Genomic DNA, 23,217 nt, shown 5'->3' on the forward strand with positions numbered 1-23,217 from the left:
TAACAGCTTGGATGGACCCATTCATCATCTAGTAGTGTGTTGTATAGTTTCCATGATTTTGTATATGCATTAAAGCTTTTCTTGCTATTGATTTGTAGTTTGATTGCATTGTGGTCAGATAGAATACAAGGAATTATTTCAATTTTCCTATATTTGTTAATATTTGCTTTGTGTCCTAATATATGGTCTATTTTAGAGAATGTTTCATGTGCTGCCAAAAATAATGTGTATGCTGCAGCATTTGGATGAAATGTCCTGTAGATATCTGTTAGGTCCATTCCTTCTATGATCTCATTTAATCCAGATGGCTCTCTGTTTATTTTTTTTTTTCTGGGATGACCTGTCAATTGATGAGAGTGGGGTGTTGAAGTCACCCACTACCACTGCATTTGATGTTATCTGTGACCTTAGTTCTAATAGCATGTGTTTAATGAAGTTGGGAGCCCCCATATTAGATGAATTTATGTTTAGGCTTGTAATGTCCTCCTGTTGGAGTGTGCCTCTAATCAATATAATGTGGCATTGTATATCTTTCCTAACTAGTGTTGGACTGAATTCTACCTTGTCAGATATTAGGATAGCAACCCCTGCTTGTTTTCTAGGCCCATTTGCTTGAAACACCATTTTCAAACCTTTCACCCTAAGATAGTGTTGTTCCTTTGTAGAAAGGTGAGTTCCTTGGAGGCAACAAATTGAAGGACCCTGTTGTTTAACCCAGTCTGAAAACACGTGTTTTTTGGTTGGTGCCATTTTTATTAAGGATATTATTGAAAGGTGTGTATTTACTTTTGCCATTTTTTTTGTAGTTCTTCCAGTTTTAACTTTGCTTTCTTGCATTAACTATCATTTTATTATAGTTTGTTTTTTCCAGGTTCCTTGTAAGTGTGCTTTTCTTTCTCTTCAGCATGGAGGATCCTTTCAAGTATTTTCTATAGATCTGGTTTTGTCTTCAAATATTCCTTTAGCTTGCTTTTATTGTGGAATTTCCTTATTTCTCTATTTGAATAGATAGCTTTGCAGGATAAAGTAACCTTTGTTGACAGTTGTTATCTTTTCGAACTTGGAATACATCACTCCAAGCCCTTCTCACCTTAAAAGTTTGTGTTGAGTAATCTGCTGTCATCCTGATGGGCTTGCCTTTGTATGTAACTTGATTTTTCTCTGTAGCTGCTTTCAATATATTTTCTTTCATTTGTATGTTTTGTAGTTTAAGTATAATATGGCAAGGAGAGATTCTTTCCACGTTTTGTCTGCTTGGTGTTCTAAAGGATTCCTGTATCTGCATTTGCATCTCTTTCCCACTTTGGGGGATATTTTCTACTATAATTTTGTTGTAAATGCCTACTATGCCTTTGGAGTGAAATTCTTCTCCTTCTACTATACCCTGAACTCATGTTTGATCTTTTCATAGTGTCCCGAATATCTTGAAATTCCCATTCATAATTTCTTATTAGTTTGTCTTTCTCTTTGTTGGAGTGTATTAGATCTGCCACCTGGTCTTCTAGTTTAGATATTCTGTCCTCTCCTTCATCCATTCTACTGGTTATACTTTCTAAATAGTTTTTTAGTTCATTGACTGTGCTTCATTGCTAGTAATTCTGCCTGATTTTCTTTATTATTTCTATTTCCTTATTTATGTATTGTATTGACCTCTTTATTTCATTAAATTTGTTTCCTGTGTCTTCTTTGATTCTTTTGATTTCCTCTTTCATTTCTTTGATTTCCTCTTTGACTTCTTTGTGCATATCTATAATCATTCTTTTGAAATCTTTCTCAGGCATATCCTGCAACTCATTCTCACTGGAGGTCATTTCTGATGCATTAATACTTGTTGATGGACTTGTATTGTCTTCATTTTTTGTGTTTCTTGTTTCATAATGCACATATCTTTGCATCTTGGATTAACTTAATTCTTGGATTTTCTTATTAGCTGCAGTATTATTACATGTATCAATCAATCTGATGTTATATATCTTCAGGGTAGGAGCTTAAGGTGCTAGGTGTGGCTCCTAAGACCCTCAGAGAATCTACAAAAGTGACCCTTGATGTTGGGTTTGCCTGCTATGAGAGTATTCGAGTAGGTTGAGTGGAACAAAATACAGTCAGATTCTAAAATTCAACTAAACAATGTATGCATTCAATGAAAAACAGCACAGAGTATTAATGCAAGATTAGTTATTATGACAACCAGATGTTCTAACAAAGTCTCAATCCCTTAGTGTGTGTGTTGCCCCACATCCTTAATCCTATCAACTAGGAGGTTACAATTTCTGGTCTATTGAGGGTTGCAAATCATCTGGTGACCAAGTTAGACCCTTCCCTAATGAACAACAGAAGAGGAAACAAAGCCACTATAAATCAGGAAACAACAAATAACAAGCCCAAAATATAGCTTATTTAAGAATGGCAAATCCGACCAACCATCAGACTTAATATATAATTTATCCTGATATGGAAGGTGGAATTAGCACTTCCAGTTCAAGCCTGTACACCAGATTTATTTGGTGTGTACTGACCTGGTGTAATCCCAGTTACCTTTGGGGATGATTTTGGTCTCAGTTATGCAGTGCTCCTGCTTGGGTCCCTCTTTTTGTGCTGTGGGTTCAAGTAGGCTGGCTGGGTTGCTGGACTGCCACTCTGGTCACTGGTGCTGGGTGCAGTGATCTCCCTTCTCCAGGTCTCTGGTGCCCACCTTGCTGGTGGAGGAGGGGAGGCTGTGTTTAGTGGCTCTAGTTCTCATCCTGGTCCCCTTGATCCTCTACCTTTGTTATCTGGTCCTCCGTTGGTCACTACAGTCCTACCTTCACATTTCTTGAGTTTGCAAGGAGCTCTGGCCTCATAAAGATTAACTGTATTATTATGCACTCACAATAATTTAGAAATAGAATTTAAAAAGCAATTCAACTTATAACTGCAATAAAAGTAAGTAAGAATAAAATTAAAGAAAAGATTAACCCTGAAAGCTATGAAATGTTGAACAAATTAAAGGTAGTCTCAACAAACAAAAGACTGTAATATGCTTGTGGGTTAGAGTTCTTTGGACTTGCACATTCAAAGCAGTACTCTACCACTGAGCTCAACTTGGTTTGGAAATCTTAACATTGCTAAGATGGTGCTATGGCTGTAGCCTAAATGTCCTCCATGTTTTGTTCCCAGCCTGTGGTGCTACTGGAAGGTGGTGAAACCTTTATAAGGGGGCCTAGTGGAACAAAGGAGGCCTTTGGGAGCAGGGTTTTCCTCTCATTCTCAGCTCTCATAGAGCAGCATGGCTCTACTATACTCTCTATACCATGTCCTGCCTTGCCATAGGCCCCAGATCAGGGAAGCCAGTTGACCATGAACTCAAACTTCTTAAATAATGCGCTAAAGTAAAAGTTCCTATTTATGTTAACAGTCTCAGTTATTTTGCCACAGTGACAGGAATGCTGATGAAAGCTGATGCTAATAATCACCCAATTGATTTATGGATCCAATGTATTCTCTCTTGAAACCCCACTTGTCTTTGTTACTGAAATTTCCAAGCCAATCCTAAAATTCAAAGGCAAGTCCAAAGCACTCTATATTACTGAAATACTGTAGTAAAAAAAAGGAAAAACTGAGAGTTATTACAGAACTATTATGATCATGTTTTGTAGTGCTAGCAGACATCCAAAAGTATGGAAATGAATTGAGCCTTAGTAAACAAACCTGCACATTAACGTTTTATTGATTTTCAACAAAGCTGCTAAGACAATCCAATGGGAAAAGTATGGCCTTTTCATCAAGTGGCACAGGTACAAGAGGATATCCCCAGGTAAACACAGGGAAGTGGACCTTTACTTCATTTATAAAAATTGACTTAAATCAGGAGGGAAATAAGTGAGGATCATTGAGGGAAATAAGATCAAAATATATTTTACCTACATATTAATATTTCCAAAAAGTAATTTTTAAAAAGAAATTGACTCAAAATGAATCATTAAATATATTATATAATATATATATATTATATTTATTATATATATATAATATATATAATATATAATCATTAAAACTATTAAACTCCAAGAAGAAAATATGGGAACAAATTTCCATGACTCTGTATTGCGCACAGCCTTCTGAGATACAGCAAGAACTAAATGGATGTCAGAAGATAAATGATGTAACTTAGACTTCTTCCAGCTTTTGTGCATTAAATAAGTCTCACCAATACAGGAGAAAGAAGGCACATTCAATAGGAGAAAGACAGAACATAATATTTTAAAAAGAAAGAAATACAAGCAAATTGTTTAAAGGGAGATTTTTTAAGGGGCAAAAGATCTGAATAGATCTTTTAGCAAAGAAAATTTCCAAATAATTGATAAACAGAAGAAAAACAGCTCAACATCATTAAGCTAGGTAACTGCAAATCAAAATCACCTCTGAGTACCACTTCACACCCTCTAGAGTGGCAATCATAAAAAAAAAAAAAAAAACAGCTTATGTAACAGGGAGATTGTTCATTGTTTAAGAGCACTCGTTTACAAAGCCTGCCAGTCAGGGTTCAATTCCTCAAATAAGGCCACATGCACATAAAGCCAGATGCATAAAGTGGTGCATGCATCTGGAGTTTGTCTTCTGAAGCAAGAGGATGTGGAATGCCCACTCAATCTCTCTCTCCCTCTCCCTCTTACTTTCCTTCACAGAGAAAGAAAAGGGGGTAGGACGGAAAAAAAAGAAAGAAAGAGAGAGAGAGAGAGACAGAGACAAACAGTTTACAGCATGCTGAGAATGTGAGGAATGGGATTCTTTATATGCTCCTGAAGCAAATGTAAAGCCATCCAGCCACTTAGAAAAGCAACTGATTCTCAAAAGGTTAAACATTGACTTCCGGGTAAGATGGTGGCTTAGGAGCCACGCCAAACCAGCCTAGGGAGGTATTTAAGCAAAACCCCATCAAAGTACACTTTTCTTCTGAAAAGTGAAGGAGTATAAGTTATTCCTAGACACAGCAGAGAAGCTAGAGAGAACAAGACCCACCAGAAAGGAGGAACATGGCCAGAGTCCTACCGAGGCAATCTTGGCCCATGATTGCACAAGCCCACCTAGGGCAGTCAGACCAGGTGTGCCAGGCAGTAGGCAACAGAGCAGCAGCAGAAACCAAGCAACAGATGTTTCAACTCCATCAACCTTCTTGCAAAGTTAAGAAATATGAAAGAAAGACAGCTGAAATCAACTAAAGAGCTACCAAAAGTGTGAGCAACTCCAGAAGTCTGAACTCTCCCATCCCCAACCAACAAAGCAGAAAACCTCCAGCATTCAGCCCCCAGTGGCAGTGCAGCCAGCAGAGCGGATCAGAGGTACAGCCGCACAGCACAAGGACGGATCAAGGTGGGCTCAGCATTGGTGAGATTGGAAGCCACCCCAAAAGGTAATGAGGTTGACTCACAAAAAAAAAAAAAAAAAAAAGGAAAAACAAGCAGGAGGACTTCTGGACAAGATGGCAACTTCCTAACTGCCCTGCACATCCCCAGGAAAGAAAAGCAAGACATTAATGGTTCACTGGGTCTTTTAGGGGAGAGCAATCTCCAATAGATTGCCAATGGGAGGGCAAGTTAAAAACAGGGAATCACTGATTCCCTCAGGTGCGGATAGCACTCCCCTACCCCCAAGCAGCTGCTGTACCCACCGTCCCAGCTTCAGGAAACCAGCACTTACTGTAGGAAAAGGGTCCAAGGCCGACATAGTTCCACTTGCCTCACTGCATGGGGCTATCGCCCTGCTACCCTGCCCACAAGTGACCTTGTCCAGGCTACTCCTGCTGGCCCCTTGGAGCTCAGGCTCATTTGATCAATTTGCCCTGCCAAACGGTGCCACCACGCCAATCCCTGCTTTTGCAAGCTTAGCCTGCTCTGCCCAGTCGCTCACTTACTGCTCAAGCCATTGCACATTCATGCATTAGCCCTGGCCCATTGCAATTTCCCACGTGAACTCAGACTGTGTCTGTCGCTTGTGCTAGCCCTGGTGCCAGCCCCTCCCTGTCTGTCATGCCTGCCGACCACCATTGTCCTGTTGCAGGGAGCACCAACTGCTTCCGAGTCCCAGTGTTCTGCCACGTCAGAGTTTGGGCGGCTTCAGTGCTTGTGCCTCAGTGTCCCTACGAGTGCGAGCACAGGAAGCTTGGGCACATTATGGCATGAGAGCTCAGGTAACTTTGGTGCCCCGGCCAGGCAGGAGCTCAGGCGGTTTGGGCAATGGAAAGCCAAAGCCCAGCCTGCTTGGCAACTGCCTCAGGCTGCTTCATAGTCCCATTGTGCTTGAGCCCAGGCTGATCAACCCACCTACATGCCCGCTCACTGCAATGGGTAGACCACAGCGCAAAAGAAATAACATGAAACATCAAATGCAAGAAAAATCCAGTTAGATCACCCAGTCCTACAATGAACATCTCTAATCAAAACATAGAAAAGTCATTAGGATCAGAACACCAAAATGAAGCTATGAGCAATGCAACCTGACCAAGCTACTGGTAGAACTTGCAGAAAATCAACAAAGGACCAATAATCGTGTGGATGCTGCCATCACTAGACTAGACCTAATAGATAAAAAAATGGAAGGTGTTCAAAGACAGTTAAGAGATATGAGGGAGAGTGAAGAAAAAGAGGACCTCAAAAATCAGCTGGCAATTCTAAATGAAGACATAAAGAAATGCAAGAATGAATTCCAAGAAGCATCAAGAAAATCAGAAAATGATGAGAAAAGGGAGCTTGACAGAGGGATGGAAATTTTACATAGAAAATGCAAACCTAATAGAAGAAGTCCAAAACTCTCTAGAAGCTCTCAAGAACAGAGTCAGCGAAGTGGAGGATAGAAACTCTGATCTGGAAGAAAAGATGGAAGAAACAGTTCGAGAGTTCAAAAATTTCAGTAAGTTCAAAAGTTTCTGTGAACAGAACATGAGGGAATTGTGGGATACACTTAAACATCCTACTATCAGGATCATTGGAATACCAGAAGGAGAAGGAATTCAGACCAAAGGCATAGAGAACTTATTTAACAAAATATTTGAAGAAAACTTCCCCATTATCTTAAAAGAAAGGTCCATCAAGATACAAGAAGCCAGTAGAACTCCAAATAGACTGGACCAAAGGAGAAACTCTCCAAGACATATTGTCATTAAGATTCTAAACACTGACACCAAAGAGAAAATCCTAAAAGCAGCTAAGGAAAAACAGCACACCACTTTCAAAGGTAACCCCACCAGAATTACTTCAGACTTCTCAATAGAAACCCTGAAAGCTAGAAGGGCCTGGAATGAGACACTGCAAAGTCTAAGAACCTATGGCTTCCAACCCAAACAACCCTACCCAGCAAAAGTATCCCTCATAATAGATGGCAAAAGAAAAACTTTTCATGACAAAACTCAGCTTTACAATTATATGAACAAAAAACCAAACCTACAAAGAGTATTTCAGGAAATTCTCCACAGAGAAGAAACAAATAATCAAACTCAATTGCTGACAAGAAGCAGATCACAGCAACCAACCTCAGAGTAGGCACAAAAAGCTTCAAAGCCCATGAAAACACCAAACCACATATACCAGCAAAATATAGCAGGGATCAAATAAAAAATCACAGTCATTACCTAAATACTAATGGCCTTAATTCACCCATCAAGAGACACAAGCTAACAAAATGGATCAAAAATATTAGACCACTCAATCAATTGTCTTCAAGAAATCCACCTCACTATTAAAGACAGACACCTCCTCAGGGTGAAAGGGTGGAAAACAATATTCCAAGCAAATGGGAATAAGAAACAAGCAGGTGTAGCTATATTAATATCAGATAATGTAGACTTCAAACCAAAAATAATCAAAAAAGACAAAGAAAGCCACTTTCTACTTATCAAGGTAACAATTGATCAAGAGGATATTACAATCATAAATATGTATGCACCAAACACAGGAGCACCACAGTTCATAAACCAAAACCTTCTAGACAATAAAACAGGAATAGGCACCAACACCATCATAGCTGGGGACTTCAATACACCATTATCAGTAATAGACAGATCATCCAAACAGACACTCAACAGGGAAGTAAGAGAGCTCAACAAAACCATAGAGCACTTAGACCTAATGGACATCTCCAGAACTTACCATTCCAAATCCAGGGACTATACATTCTTCTCAGCAGCCCATGGAACATTTTCTGAAATAGACCTTATACTGGGTCACAAAGCCTGCCTCCACATATTTAGGAAGATTGACATAATTCCCTGCATGATATCAGATTACAATGCTACATTGCTAGAAATTGACAACAAAAGACCCACCAAGAATCCCAATGGCACCTGGAAACTGAACAGCACACTTGTAAACAATAAATGGATAGTGGATGAAATAAAAAATGAAGTTGCAAAATTTCTAGAATTGAATGACAATGAGAACACATTGTAACAAAACTTATGGGACACAATGAAGGTGGTCCTCATGGGAAAATTCATAGCACTCAATGCCTTCATAAAAAAGACAGAGAGATCCCAAATCAATAACATAACCATCCACCTAAAGGCACTGGAAAAGCAAGAAAAACCCAACCCAAAGAACTCCAGAAGGAAAGAAATAATTAAAATCAAAGCAAAAATTAATGAATTGGAAACTAAGAAAACAATTAAGACAATTAACAAAACAAAGAGCTGGTTCTTTGTAAAAATAAACAAGATTGACAAACCCCTGGCCAATTTGATCAACCAAAAAAAGAGATACGTCAAATTAACAAAATTCAAAATGAAAAGGGAGAGATCACAACAGACATAACTGAAACTGGGGGAAACATAAGGACTTATTTCAAAAACCTCTACTCCACAAAACTGGATAACGTGGAGGAGATGGATAAATTCCTGGATGCATGCCATCTATCGAAGTTAAACTCAGAGCAGATTAATCTCCTAAATGAACCTAACACACTCATTGAGAATGAAAAAGTAATAATAAAAAAAACTCCCCAAAAAGAACAGTCCAGGACCAGATGGCTTCTCAGCTGAATTCTATCAAACCTTCATGAAAGAACTCTAAGCAATCTTCCTCAAACTGTGCCACACAATTGGAGAACAGGGAAAGCTACCCAACTCCTTTTATGAAAGCTAGTATCACCCTAATTCCAAAACCAGGCAGAGATACCACAAGAAAAGAAAACTGCCAACCTATTTCTCTGATGAACTTAGATGCAAAGTTCCTGAACAAAATCCTCGCAAACCGAATCCAACAACACAACAAAAGCATTATCCATATTGACTAAGTGGGATTCATCCCAGGAACACAGGGGTCATTCAACATATGGAAATCTGTCAATGTAATACACCATATAAACAAGGTTAAGCACAAAAACCACATGATCATTTTCATAGATGCAGAAAAGGCCTTTGACAAAATACATCACTTAATGATCAAAGCATTGGAGAGAATTGGCATGGTGGTTCAAATCTTAACATAATAAAGGCAATATACAAAACTCCTAAGGCCCAAATAATACTTAATGGAGAGAGACTGGAGGAATTCCCATTAAGATCAGGAATAAGACAGGGTTGTCAACTCTCACATCTGCTCTTCAATATAGTACTGGAAGTCCTAGCTCAAGCAATAAGACAGGAGAAGGAAATAAAAGGGATATAATTTGGAAAGGCAGAAGCTAAGTTATCTCTATTTGCTGATGACATGATTGTATATGTAAGAAACCCAAGAGACTCCATCCCAAAACTCCTGAAGTTGATTAACTCCTATAGCAAAGTAGTAGGATAGAAAATCAATGCACAAAAATCAGTAGCCTTTCTATATGCAAATGACAAAGATACATAGAAAGAAATAAGGGACATGATCCCATTTTCAAGAGCAACAACAACAACAAAAATAGCTTGGAATAACATTAACCAAGGAAGTGAAAGATCTGTACAACAAAAACATAAAACACTCAAAAAAGAAATTGAGGAAGACTTGAGAAAATGGAAAGACCTCCCATGCTCCTGAATAGGCAGAATTAACATTGTGAAGATGGCAATCCTACCAAAGGCAATATACAGATTGAATGCAATTAAAATTAAAATCCCAACAGTGTTCTTCACAGAGATAGAAAAAAATGATCTCAAATTTCATATGAAAGGCAGAAGGCCTCACATATCCAAACATATCCTCAGCAAAAGAAATACCTCTGGAGGCATCACCATACCTGATCTAAAGCTATATTATAAAGCCATAGTAATAAAAACAGCATGGTATTGGCATAAGGACAAAAGTATAGACCAATGGAATAAGACTTGAGGACCTATATTTTGGGTCAAGCAACTATAGTTACTTGATATTTGACAAACGCCCTAACAATATAGGCTGGAAGAAAGACAGCATCTTCAACAAATGGTGCTGGACAAAGTGGATAACCATATGCAGGAAATTGAAACTTGATCTACACATTTCATCATGCACTACACTCAAGTCCAAATGGATCAAAGACCTCAATATAAGACCAGAAACTCGACTACTACTGGTAGAAAATATAGGAAGAACTTTCCATGATATAGGAATGGAAAACAATTTCCTGAACAAAACCCCAGTAGCTCAAGATCTTAAACAGTCACTCAACCAATGGGGTTACATGAAGCTGAAGAGTTTCCTTACAGACAAGCATGCAATAAGCAAAGCCAATAGAATACCCACAGGATGGGAGAAAATATTTGAGGGTTATCCAACTGACAGAGGACTAATCTCTAGACTTTACAAAGAACTCAAAAATCTAACCAGCTGGGCGTGGTGATGCACGCCTTTAATCCCAGCACTTGGGAGGCAGAGGTAGGAGGATTGCTGTGAATTTGAGGCCATGATGAGACTACATAGTTAATTCCAGGTCAGCCTGGACCAGAGTGAGACCCTACCTTGTAAAAAAAAAAAAAAAAAGTTCAAAAAAAAGTAAAAAAAAAAAAAAGTCAAACACCCAACTACAAAATGGAGCAAAGAGCTGAACAGGCAGTTCACAGAGGAAGAAATACAAATCACAAACAAACACTTAAGAAAATGTTCATCATCCCTAATCATCAGGGAAATGCAAATTAAAACAACTATGAGATTCTACCCTACCCCATTAAGGATAGAACACATCAAAAAATCAAATGAAAATAAATGCTGGTGAAGAGGTGGAGAAGTAGGAATACTCATCCACTCTTGGTGGGAATGTAAGATGGTACAACCACTTTGGAAAACAATATGGAGACTCCTGAAAAACTGACTATAGAGATACCAACAGACCCAGTTATTCCCTTACTGGGCATCTACCTTAAAACCTTCAAACAACAGGCCAGAGAGATTTGCTCAACCATGTTTGTAGTGGCTCAATTTGTAATAGCTAAGAGCTGGAAACAACCCAGATGTCCATCACTGAAAGAATGGATAACTAAGATGTGGTATACCTACACAATGGAATTCTACACAACAGTAAGAAAAAATGACACACTGAAATTTGAGGAAAAATGGTTGAAGCTGGAACAGATCATTCTCAGTGAACTTACCCAATCACAGAATAAAATTGCCACATAGCCTCACTGATTGACAGCACCTAACCTGAATCTACCCAAGATGCCTTACATACCTTGCAAGCATCAGGTAGACTAGACAATAGGATGGGTGGGGAGGGAGGGGAGGGCAACAGAGGTGGTGGGAAACACAAATCTAGACCCAAACGGCAATGGTACCTTAATATTCTACACCCTAAAAGGTAGACCAAATGGCTGAACCTTTACCAGGCCCTTAAAGGGAACACCTAAGCCACAAGACACTGGAGAAGGTATGATGAAGACTGACTTTAATCTTCTACAGCTTCTCTCTCTCTCTCTCTCTTCACTCTAACTCTTTTATATTAGTTATCTTTTTCTTCCTTTTCATAGTGGGCACTGACCTACAGCTCCCAGTACCAGCATGTGGCTATCATCCACTATGAGATTTTGATCAGAGAGACCTACAAGGTTTCCTAAAAGAAAGACAGATTTCTGTCAGAGTTCCTGATGATCCACCAAAGGTGAGTGGTAAGACCCTACTGCTGAAGGCACCTTATGTGGTTGGAATGTAAAATGGAATGGCATGGATGGAAGCTAGAAGAGAGTCAGTCCCCAGACAGTCAGCACATCTAGTTCCAGAAGGTGCTACATGGGCGACTGGGGGAAAATGACCAATATCTGTCCAAGCAACTCATGGTCTCACCTACTTAGCAGCAAATAACCTGTCATGATGCTCATACAAGTGCAATAGTGGTGCACAGCCATGGTGGGAAACCAACTGCTATTGATTTGGCTAACTGATCACTTCAGTGGTATAAGACCCATATATGGAGCTGGGAAACAAGTCAGAACCATATCCAGACATAAGCCTGCTCTCCATTATTAAGCTACCACCAATCGTGGGCTACAAGAGGGCCTACACCTACTAAATTCTCTGTTAAAAAAGAAGTAAGAGTTATCTCATTTGTCTGGTGCTAACTTACTCTCTGTTGGAGAATCTGCTTCGATAGATGTAGATGCTAAGGAGAGAGCCACCCCCTTATACCTCAAAAGGGCCCTGGCTGAAACTAAGAACAATTGGCAAAACAAGCAAGGGTGCTGTTTTCTTGGTGAACTGAGTACCAGCATAAGGGTGAAGGAGACCAACCCAGAGAAAAATCAACTCCTACCAAATCAGAGATCCAGAGACCCAGAGGCCCCCAAAACCTCATCACACCTTGGCACTGAAGCAGACCAGAAATGAACCAACATGGCTCAGGGAAATTTTGCAGAACAGGGGGTGGAAAAAAGTCAGAGTCACATGTTGGGTCATGATATGCAGAGACATTTGTCCTACCCATAACTGTGGGCTAACTCCAGAATGGATGACCCATATACCTCAACAAGGAAGTGCCAAGGGGAGGGAATAGGTCATGGATGAGCCTAATAATGGTACCAAATTTTATTCAATCAGCACAAAACTAATTAATAAAAATAAATTTAAAAAGAAACAAACAAAAAAAAAAAAGGTACACAGTCCTGCAAGAGCTAATCTCTTTTTCCTTGCCAGGGCAGGTTATGTGGTATATATTCTTGGCTGGCTTTACCATTTTCAATAATCTGTGTTAGGGGGCCTTTATTTTTGCTTCTGTCATTATTGGGGGCAGGGTCTGATCCTGATCCAGGTTGACCTATTCAGAACAGAAATCTCTACCTCCCAGCTGACAAGATTACAGGTGTAGAACAACACGCACCCTTAGGGATTTTGGCATTATATGACTATCTATTTGTTTTAATCCCCACAATTGCATACTTTGTGCTGGTTTTTATTGATTGTGTATGTTACTCTGTTGAAGTTTAGAATTTGCCAGTAAATCATTACACCCATTTCACTAGAATACTTGCTTACCAAGCAAACTCAACACCTATAATTATTTCTTTGGCTTGATTGGCAGAGAAGAGCTATACCTGGCACCTTGAACTCATATCATGAAGGTATATAGAGGTGGACCGCTACACCTGGAAACACTGCAGATAAGTAGAAAACCCAAACCTCATACCAATTCAGGATGCAAAAGTCACTACAATATAACACAAGAAACTCAAAGAATGAAGACAATACAGTCCCACCAAAATTAAAAATCCATCAGAAATGATTACCAATGTTCCAGATTCAGATGAAATGCCTGACAAAGATTTCCAGAAAATGATGGTATCTATGCTCAAGGAAATCAGAGAAGAAATGAAGGAAATTGAAGAAGAAAACAAAGGAATTAAAGAAGAAAGCAAACTTCTGAAAGAGAACACAGGAAACCAGCTTAATGAAATAAAGAGGTCATTACACAACATGAGTAAGGAAATAGAAATAGTGAAGAAAAACCAGGCTAAAATCCTGGCTTTGAAGAATACAGTCAATGAAATAAAAAACTGTGGAAAATCTCAGCCATAGAATGGATGAAGGAGAGAACAGAATATCTAAACTAGAAGACCAGGTGGCAGACCTAATACAGTCCAACAAAGAGAAAGACAAGATAATAGCAAGGCATAAATGGGAATTTCAAGATATCTGGAACACTATCAAAAGATCAAACATAAGAATTCAGGGTATAACAGAAGGAAAATAATATCAATCCAGAGGCTTAATAGGTATTTTCAACAAAATTATAGGAGAAAATTTTCCTCAAACTGGGAAATAAATGCCAATGCAGGTACAAGAAGCTTTTAGAACAGCAAACAGACAAAATCAGGAAATAACTTCTTCTAACCATGTTATAATTAAACTACAAAACACACAAACCAAAGAAAATATATTGAAAGCAGATAGAGAGAAGAAACAAGTCACCTACAAAGGCAAGCCCATCAGAATAACTGCAGAATACTCAAAACAAACTTTAAAAGCAAGAAGCACTTGGAATGATGTATTCCAAGTTCTGAAAGAGAATAACTGTCAAACAAGATTACTCTATCCTGCAAAGCTATCTACCCAAATTGATAGAGAAGTGAGGACATCCCACAACAAAAACAGGCTAAAGGAATTTATGACAACTAAACTAGCTCTACAGAAAATACTTGAAGGGATTTCTTAATGCCAAAAAGAAAGCTAAACACACTCAGGAGGAAATTAGGAAAAAATAAACCATACTCAAATAACAGTTTAAAACAATAAGTAAAGGGAAAAGAGGAAACACTACAAAATAAGAAAAATGGCAAGAATAAATACATACCTTTCAATAATAACTCTTAATATCAGTGGCCTCAATGCACCATCCAAAATACACAGGCTTGCAGACTGGATTAAAAGGCAGGATCCTGCCATTTGTTGCACCCAGGAAACTAATTGATCAACCAAAGGTAGAAACCACCTTAGGGTGAAAGGATGGAAAATGGTGTTTCAAGCAAATGGGCTTAGGAAACAAGCAGGGGCTGCTATCCTAATATCTGACAGGATAGACTTCAAACCAACATTAATGAAGAAAGATAAAGAAGGTCATTTTATACTGATTAAAGGAACACTCCAGCAGGAAAGCATTGCAATTCTAAACATATGTGCACCTAACATGGGGGCTCCCAGTTCCATCAAACACAATTAGACTTAAGGTCACAGATAACATCAAATGAATTGTAGTGGGAGACTTCAATACCCCACTAACATCAATTGCCAGGTCATCCTGGCAAAAAATAGACAAAGAGACATCTGAATTAAATGATGTTATGGAACAAATGGACCTAACAGATATCTACAGAACATTCTATCCTAATGCTGAAGAATATACATTTTTTTTTCAGCAGCACATGGAACATTCTCTAAAATAGACCATATATTAAGACACAAAGCAAATCTCCACAATTATAGGAAAATTGAAATAATCTCTTATATTCTATCTGACCACAATGGGATTAACCTGCAAATTATTAGCAAGAAAAGCTGCAGAGCATAGAGAAATTCATGGAGACTAGACAGTACACTATTGAATAATCAGTGGGTCATTGAAGAAATCAAAAAGGAAATCAATAAATTAATAGAATCAAATGATGATGATAATACTACATACTAAAGCCTTTGGGACACAATGAAGGCAATCCTAGGAGGGAAATTTATAGATTTAAGTTCCTATATTAATAAATTAGAGAGTTCACAAAAAAAAAATTTAATGTGCTACCTTAATGCCTTGGAAAAAGAAGAACAAGGCAAACCAAAAAGCAGTAGACTAGAAGAAATAATAAAGATTAGGGAAGAAACTATTGAACTAGAAACCAAAAAAAAAAAAAAAAATCAATGAAACAAATAATTGGTTCTTTGAAAGGATAAACAAGATTGATAAACCCCTAGCAAATTTGATGAGAACAAAGAGAGAAGAGAGAAAAATTAATAAAATTAGAGATGAAAAAGGCACCATTCCAACAGATACCAAAGAAATTCAGAAAATTAGAAGGTCATATTTTAAGAATATATATGCCTCTAAGTTTGAAAATCTGCAAGAAATAGATGATTTCCTTGGTTCATATGACCTACCAAAATTAAATCAAGATGAGATAAACCATTAAAATAGACCTATAACAAGTACAGACATCTAAGTAGTTATAAAAAGTCTCCCAGCTAAAAAAAAAGCCCAGGTCCAGATGGATTCACTGGTGAATTTTACCTGACCTTCATGGAAGAACTAACACCCGTGCTTCTCAAACTTTTCCATCAAATAAAAAAGGAAGGAATTCTACCCAACTCCTTCTATGAAGCCAGAATCACCCTCATACCAAAACCAGGCAAAGACAGAACAAAAAAAGAAAATTACAGACCAATCTACCTCATGAACATACATACAAAAATTCTGAGGAAAATATTGGCAAGCAGAATACAAGAGTATATCAAAAAGATTATTCACCCTGACCAAGTTGGCTTTATCCAAGGAATACAGGGATGGTTCAACACACAGAGATCAATAAATGTAATACATCATATAAATGGTCTGAAGGACAAAAATCACATGATCATCTCAATAGATGCCAAAAAGGCATTTGAAAAAATCCAATATTCTTTCATGGTAAAAGTATTACAGAAACTGGGACTAGAAGGAACATATCTCAGCATAATTAAAGCTATTTATGACAAAGCTACAGCCAACATAATACTAATTGGTGAAAAACTCAAAGCTTTTCCACTAAATTCAGGAACAAAACAAGGGTGTCCACTGTCCTCACTTTTATTTATTACAGTACTGGAAGTCTTAGCTATAGCAATAAGGCAAGAGACACACATAAAAGGAATACAAACTGGAAAGAAAGAGATAAAATTATCACTATTTGCAGATGATATGATTCTATACATAAAAGATCCTTAAAAGTTTACCAGCAAACTGTTAGAGCTGATAAACACTTTAGCAATGTAGCAGGATACAAAATAAATGCACAGAAATCAGTAGCTTTCCTATATACTAAGAACAAATGTGCAGAGAAGGAAATCAGGGAATCTCTCCCATTCACAATTGCCTCAAAAAAAAAAAAAACAACAAAAAAAAACCTTGGAATAAACTTAACTAAGGAAGTGAAGGAGCTCTACAATGAGGACTTTAAAACAATCAAGTTATAAATTGCAGAAGACACGAGGAAATGGAAAGATATCCCATGTTCTTGGATTGGAAGAATCAATATTGTCAAAATGTCAATGTTATCAAAAGCATTCTCACATTTAATGCAATCCCCATTAAAATTCCAATGGAATTCTTCACAGGAATAGAAAAAAAAATCCAAAATTTCATTTGAAAGCACAAAAAACGAAATAGCCAAAACAATTTTGAGCAACAAAAATAAGGCTGGTGGTATCACCATACCCAATTTTAAGCTATATTACAAAGCCATAGTAACAAAAACAGCATGGTATTGGCACAAAGACAGACATGTAAATCAATGTAACAGAATAGAGGACCCAGATATTAATCCAGGCAGCTACAGCCATCTGATTTTTGACAAAAATGCCAAAAACATTCATTGGAGAAAAGATAGTCTTTTCAACAAGTTGTGGTGGGAAAACTGGATATCTATAAGTAGAAAGATGAAATTAGATCCTTGTCTTTCCTAATGCACAAGAATCAAATCCAACTGGATCAGGGACCTTAATATCAGACCTGAAACTCTGAAATTGCTAGAGGAAAAGGTAGGGGAAACCCTTCAACATATTGGCATAGGTAACAACTTTCTGAATATAACCCCAATTGCTCAGAAAATAAAAACACTAATCAACTACTGGGGTCTCATGAAATTACAAAACTTTTGTACAGTAAAGTACACTGTGAATAGAGCAAAGAGACAACCTATAGAATGGGAGAAAATCTTTGCCAGTTATACATCTGACAGAGGATTAATATCCAGAATATACATAGAACTCAAAAAACAGAACAATAAGAAATCAAACAACCCAGTCAAAAAATGGGCTATGGAACTAAATAGGGAGTTCTCAACAGAAGAAATACAGATGGCATATAAACACCTAAAAAAGGTTCTACATCCTTGGCCCTCCGGAAATGCAAACTAAAACTATCTTGAGATTCCATCTCTCTCCTGTAAGAATGGCTACCATCAAGAAATCAAATGACCATAAATGCTGGCAAAGTTGTGGTAAAAGGGGACCCCTTCTGCACTGTTGGTGGGAATGTAATTTGGTACAGCCATCGTGGAAATCAGTGTGGAGCTTCTTGAGACAGTTAAAAATAGATTTGCCATATGATCCAGCTATAGCAGTCCTAGGAATATATCCTAATGGCTCTTCTCAGTACCTTCGAGATACTACACAACCATGTTTATTGGTGCTCTATTCATAATAGCTAGGAAATGGAACCAGCCTACAAATCCATCCACAGATGAATGGAGAATAAAGATGTGATACATCTATACAATGGAGTTCTATTCAGCAAGAGAATATGAAAAAAAAATGAAAATTGCAGGGAAATTGATGGATCTTGAAAGGATTATACTGAGTGAGCAACTCAGGCCCATTAAGCCAAACTTCAAATGTTCTCTCTTATATGTGGATCCTAGCTACAAATGTATAGACTTGTGTGTGATCTGGAATCAATAATCAGTAGCAGAGACCCATAAGCTAGAAAAAGGATATAAGGGAGGGAGAAGAGGGAAGGTCTCAAGAGGATGGTTCTGTAAATATGTAAGAAGAAGAACAGATTACTGGGAGGGGAAACTGGAGAAACTGTTGCTTCATATCCAGGGGAATATGGGCTTTGTGTTCACCAAGAAGGACCTCACTGAGATCAGGGACATGCTGGTTGTCAATAAGGTGCCAGCTACTGCCCATGCTGGTGCCATTGCCCCATGTGAAGTCATTGTGCCTGCCCAGAACACTGGTCTGGAACCTGAGAAGACCTGTCTTTCAGGATTTAGGCATCACCACTAAACTCTCCAGAAGCACCACTGAAATTCTCAGTGATGTGCAGCTCATGAAGACTGGTAACAAAGTGAGACCACCCTGCCGGGCATGCTGAACATTTCCTCCTGCTCCTGTGCACTGACCATCCAGCGGGTACTTGACAAGGGCAGCATCCACAGCCCCAAAGTGCTTGACATCAAGGAGGAGATTGCGTTCTCACTTCCTGAAGACCATCTACAATGCAGTTGGTGTTTGCAGATCGATTACCCATCTGTTTCCTCAGTGCCGCATTCTATCATCAGTGGGTTCAAGCAGGTCCTTACTTGGTCTGGGGAGACTGAGCATGCCTTCACACTTGTTATTGAGAAGGTAAGGCCTTCTTGGATGTTCCATCTGCATTTGTGGCTGCTGCTCCTGTGGCTACTGTCACTACTGCTGCTCCTGCTACTACTACGGCCCCAGCAGAGGTTAAACCAAGGAAAAGTGAGGAGTCAGATGAGGTTATGGGATTTGGTCTCCCTGACTAATCACTGAGAAACAACCAAACTCAGCCAGCTTTATTTGGAAAACAAGAAAGAAAGGCTTACTTCTCTTTCTTTTAAAAAAAAAGGAGAAGAAGAAGAGTGAATTATACATGTGCTATGTATTTCATACCTTTGTTAGGGTTGCGGGACCTAAATATTGAACATTCAGTGTGTGCAATGCTGTGCTCAGCTGTGAGGATAAAGGCAGTTTATCCCTTACAGATCCCAAAGCTTTACTCAGATGGATCATGTACCAAAATGTTGACTTCACCTTGGCAAATCAAATAATAGAGAACTTTCTAAATAACAGAACAGGTTCCACATGTTTGCCTTGTGCTTTTCTTACTTTGCTCTACCCATTGGTGGGGAACATTTCAGTATCCTGCTGTCAAAGATGAGCTGTATGAATTGATAGTTAGCCCAGGGTTCCTGGTGCTGGAATGCCACATACCAGTGGTAACCTGTAACAAACCAGACTCCTGTGAGAAGATGTTGAGGATTAAGTTTCCAGTCCCTAGGCAGTGTCTTCGCTTCACAATACTGGCTTACTTTATATTTTCCAGATTGCACTGGCTATAAATTTCCATCAGTGTGGAGCAGACTCCCATTCTTCTCTGTGAGTTGCTGATATTTGGTGAGAGCCGGTGCCACCCTTCATGACCCTTGTAAACATGCCAGCCTGCTCTGCCATTCACCCAGCCACACTTAAGGCCCAGCTGTTCCTGATGCAACACAGGATCCATGCTGGTTGCTATGGCTGGATTCATACCATTGGTCTCCTCCCCAATAGCCATTCTTTTCTGCAAATCCACAAGTAGATGACTAAGTATTCTCCCTTCTCCTGTCCAGAGCCCTGGCTAAGTCTTCAGTAAAGATCCCTGCATGCACACCTTTCCAGACTCCTTAGGAAAGGGCTTAGTTCTCCAGCCTTCTTTTTATTTCACTACTGGGGACTCACATAATGCTTTCTAGGACATGTGTGCCAACCATGAAACTTTTGGTTTTGCTAAACTTCTGTTAGCCAGAGTCTCACTAGGTAGGACTTTTATTGGAGTTATGAGGGTTCAGAACCTGGTCCCTAACCACCCCTTAACAAGTCCAATTCTGCCCCTGGTCCTCAATAAGCCATTTAAACTGATAAGTAGTTGTAAAAAGCAGAAAAGGGAGATGTATTCTATATGGTCACATTGGCAAAAAGGGACAAAGAGATCCAGTGAAACCCTTACCCTATCTTCAGGGTCCTGACATGAGGTTGAAGTTTAAGTAGAGAGCCAGACTTATGCTTAGCTAGGTGGTTCTGGTCCAGGCATGGTCCCATCAGTGACCCATCACTCTTTGGGCTACAGTGTCTCTGTTGCAAGGTGATCCGACCCACATTCGGAGCTGTGGGAAATCTCTTTCGGGGAGAAAAGTTTATCCTTTGGCTGGCACTAGGCTTCATTCACCCTTTCCCTTTTACCAGCTTAAAATACTTGGGAAATCCTCATTCCTTGATATCCACTGTTTCAATAATCTAAGAGCCAAAGAAAGGGGCACAAGTGTCTCTTTCAAATATTTTCATTCCTGCCAGCATAGTTACAGGACCTTCACAAACAAAACAACATATTTTCATGCCATCTATTTTGAGTTGAAGAAAGTAATTTGTGATAACCAAAAAGAACTACACCAGGAATTTTTTTTAATTATTTATTTATTTATTTATTTATTTATTTATTTAAGAGCGACAGACACAGAGAGAAAGACAGATAGAGGGAGAGAGAGAGAATGGGCGCGCCAGGGCTTCCAGCCTCTGCAAACGAACTCCAGACGCGTGCGCCTCCTTGTGTATCTGGCTAACGTGGGACCTGGGGAACCGAGCCTCGAACCGGGGTCCTTAGGCTTCACTTGCAAGCACTTAACCGCTAAGCCATCTCTCCAGCCCTACACCAGGAATTTTAAAATAAAGGTTTTGTGGGTCTGGGCTCTGGCTCAGTGATAGAGTGCTTGTCTGAGTTTCTTTTAGAGCATTTCCAGCTCTCCTCTGGATGGCTCCTACTTAATTCCAGAAATTTATGACACAATTCCCACTGCTCACCTTCCCAACACCAATCATGTTGGCTACCTGATGCCTAGAAAAGATGCCTCTATCCTTGTCTGCCACCAAAGGGGGACTGGAAACAGAAACAGTACTACCTAGGCTAGCAGAAAGAGGAATTTCAAAACATAACAGTATTATGTGGACAAATGAGCTGAACACCTCCCTGTAGCATAGCTATGAAAATGCAGTAGTGAATTGGTGATGAATACAAAAACTACTGAATCTGGGGAAAGAAGTACAGTTGGTACTTTCTGTTTTTAATGTCAACATCACTCCAGATTCAACAAACCAAAAATTAAAAATACTCATTTCTCATTCCATTTGTATTGAATATCAGTTTTTCCTGTCATTATTTCCTAAACAATGTGGTATAACTGACAGGGGAATGAGATCCCTTCAGGAAGTAAGGGCAAGGATCTATAGTGAATTATTAGCTAGTCATTTAGCCTGAGGACAAATAAGGGAAAGGACTAATCAATGGTCTAATGAGCCAAACAGAGAGCGAGAGAGAGAGGAGAGAGAGAGAGAGAGAGAGAGAGAGAGAAAGAGAGGGAAACAAAGGTGGTCCTGATGTGTGATCATTATCCCAACTGGAGGAACAATGTGTAACCATCTCACCTATTAGGCCAAGGGGTATGCAAAAGGTATGTGATCCCCTCCCTGGCTCTGCTCAATGTGAGAGAAGAATGATCAGTGTCAATAAATATTATCTCAGCTTCCATATAGGCCCTGCCTTAACTCCCATAATAGGTCCCCAGACAAAGCAGCTCAGCAGCTATCCTCTCTGGGGACCTTTCACACACAGGAGACTTTCTCACTTTTTCCTTAATAAAAATCTACTTTTGGTTTTCTCCTTGTTTGTGTTCTTTGCTCTTCTTCTTCAACATGAGGCAGTGAACCCAAAGGCCCCTGGTTCCGGGCAACTATTGATTGTGAGGACCCTAGTTCCTGAGGGTAAGCTCACCAGAGCCAAGAAAAGCTCCATAGGACTCAACAAATAATGACCATGTGCATAGTATTTACATTGCATTAGAGCCTTCTAAACTTTTCTGCTCACAGTCCATTTCCACCCAGGAAATTTTTACACCACTTTGGATATGTAGGTATATAAAATGTATATACCAAATCAAACATTTACTGATAAACTACAAAAAAAAATTTTAATACAATTTTTGGGTCAGAGAATTGGCTCAGTGAGTTGAAGTGAATCAGGACTTGCTGTGTAAACATGTGAGGCTGAGAGGGCCTGATTTGACCTGAGTTCAACTCCTCACCACCCACATAGATAGTTGGGTGTGTCCTCACACGCTATAACCTACTTTATGGGGAGATGAAACTGGAGAAGCTTTAGGGCTTTCTGGTCAGACTGACCAAAAATAACAGCTCCAGGCTCAGGCTCAGTGAGGAGCTCCATTGCAAGGAAATCAGTGAAAGAGTAGCAGGGGAGGACACCAAAATTCTGCTCTGGCCTCCACAGGCCTGATCCCAGCACATGCGCCTCTGCATACACACGCACATGTGCCATACACACCACACATACCACACACACAAAACCCCAAATTCTTTGGTGTACATATAATTTTACTACTTATTAACTATGAAAACAAATTTGCTTAATGAGATACATGTGTTTATTCTTAAATAATGAATTAAACTTTAGTTGAACATTTGATAGTACAACATGTAGAGCATCTTCAATGGTTTTCAGAGTTGATTTTATTTTGATTGTAAAATTGTCACCAGGCAGCAGTGGTACACGCCTTTA

The 23,217-nt window shown here is 39.1% G+C and overlaps 1 pseudogene; it reads left to right on the forward strand.

Annotated features, from left to right (window-relative positions):
* LOC123460244 overlaps positions 1 to 19,378 on the forward strand; it is a 112,712-nt pseudogene extending 93,334 nt beyond the window's left edge.
* The last annotated feature ends 3,839 nt before the right edge of the window (positions 19,379 to 23,217 follow it).

This window comes from Jaculus jaculus, chromosome 4 (assembly GCF_020740685.1).
Source record: "Jaculus jaculus isolate mJacJac1 chromosome 4, mJacJac1.mat.Y.cur, whole genome shotgun sequence".
NCBI lineage: Eukaryota > Metazoa > Chordata > Mammalia > Rodentia > Dipodidae > Jaculus > Jaculus jaculus.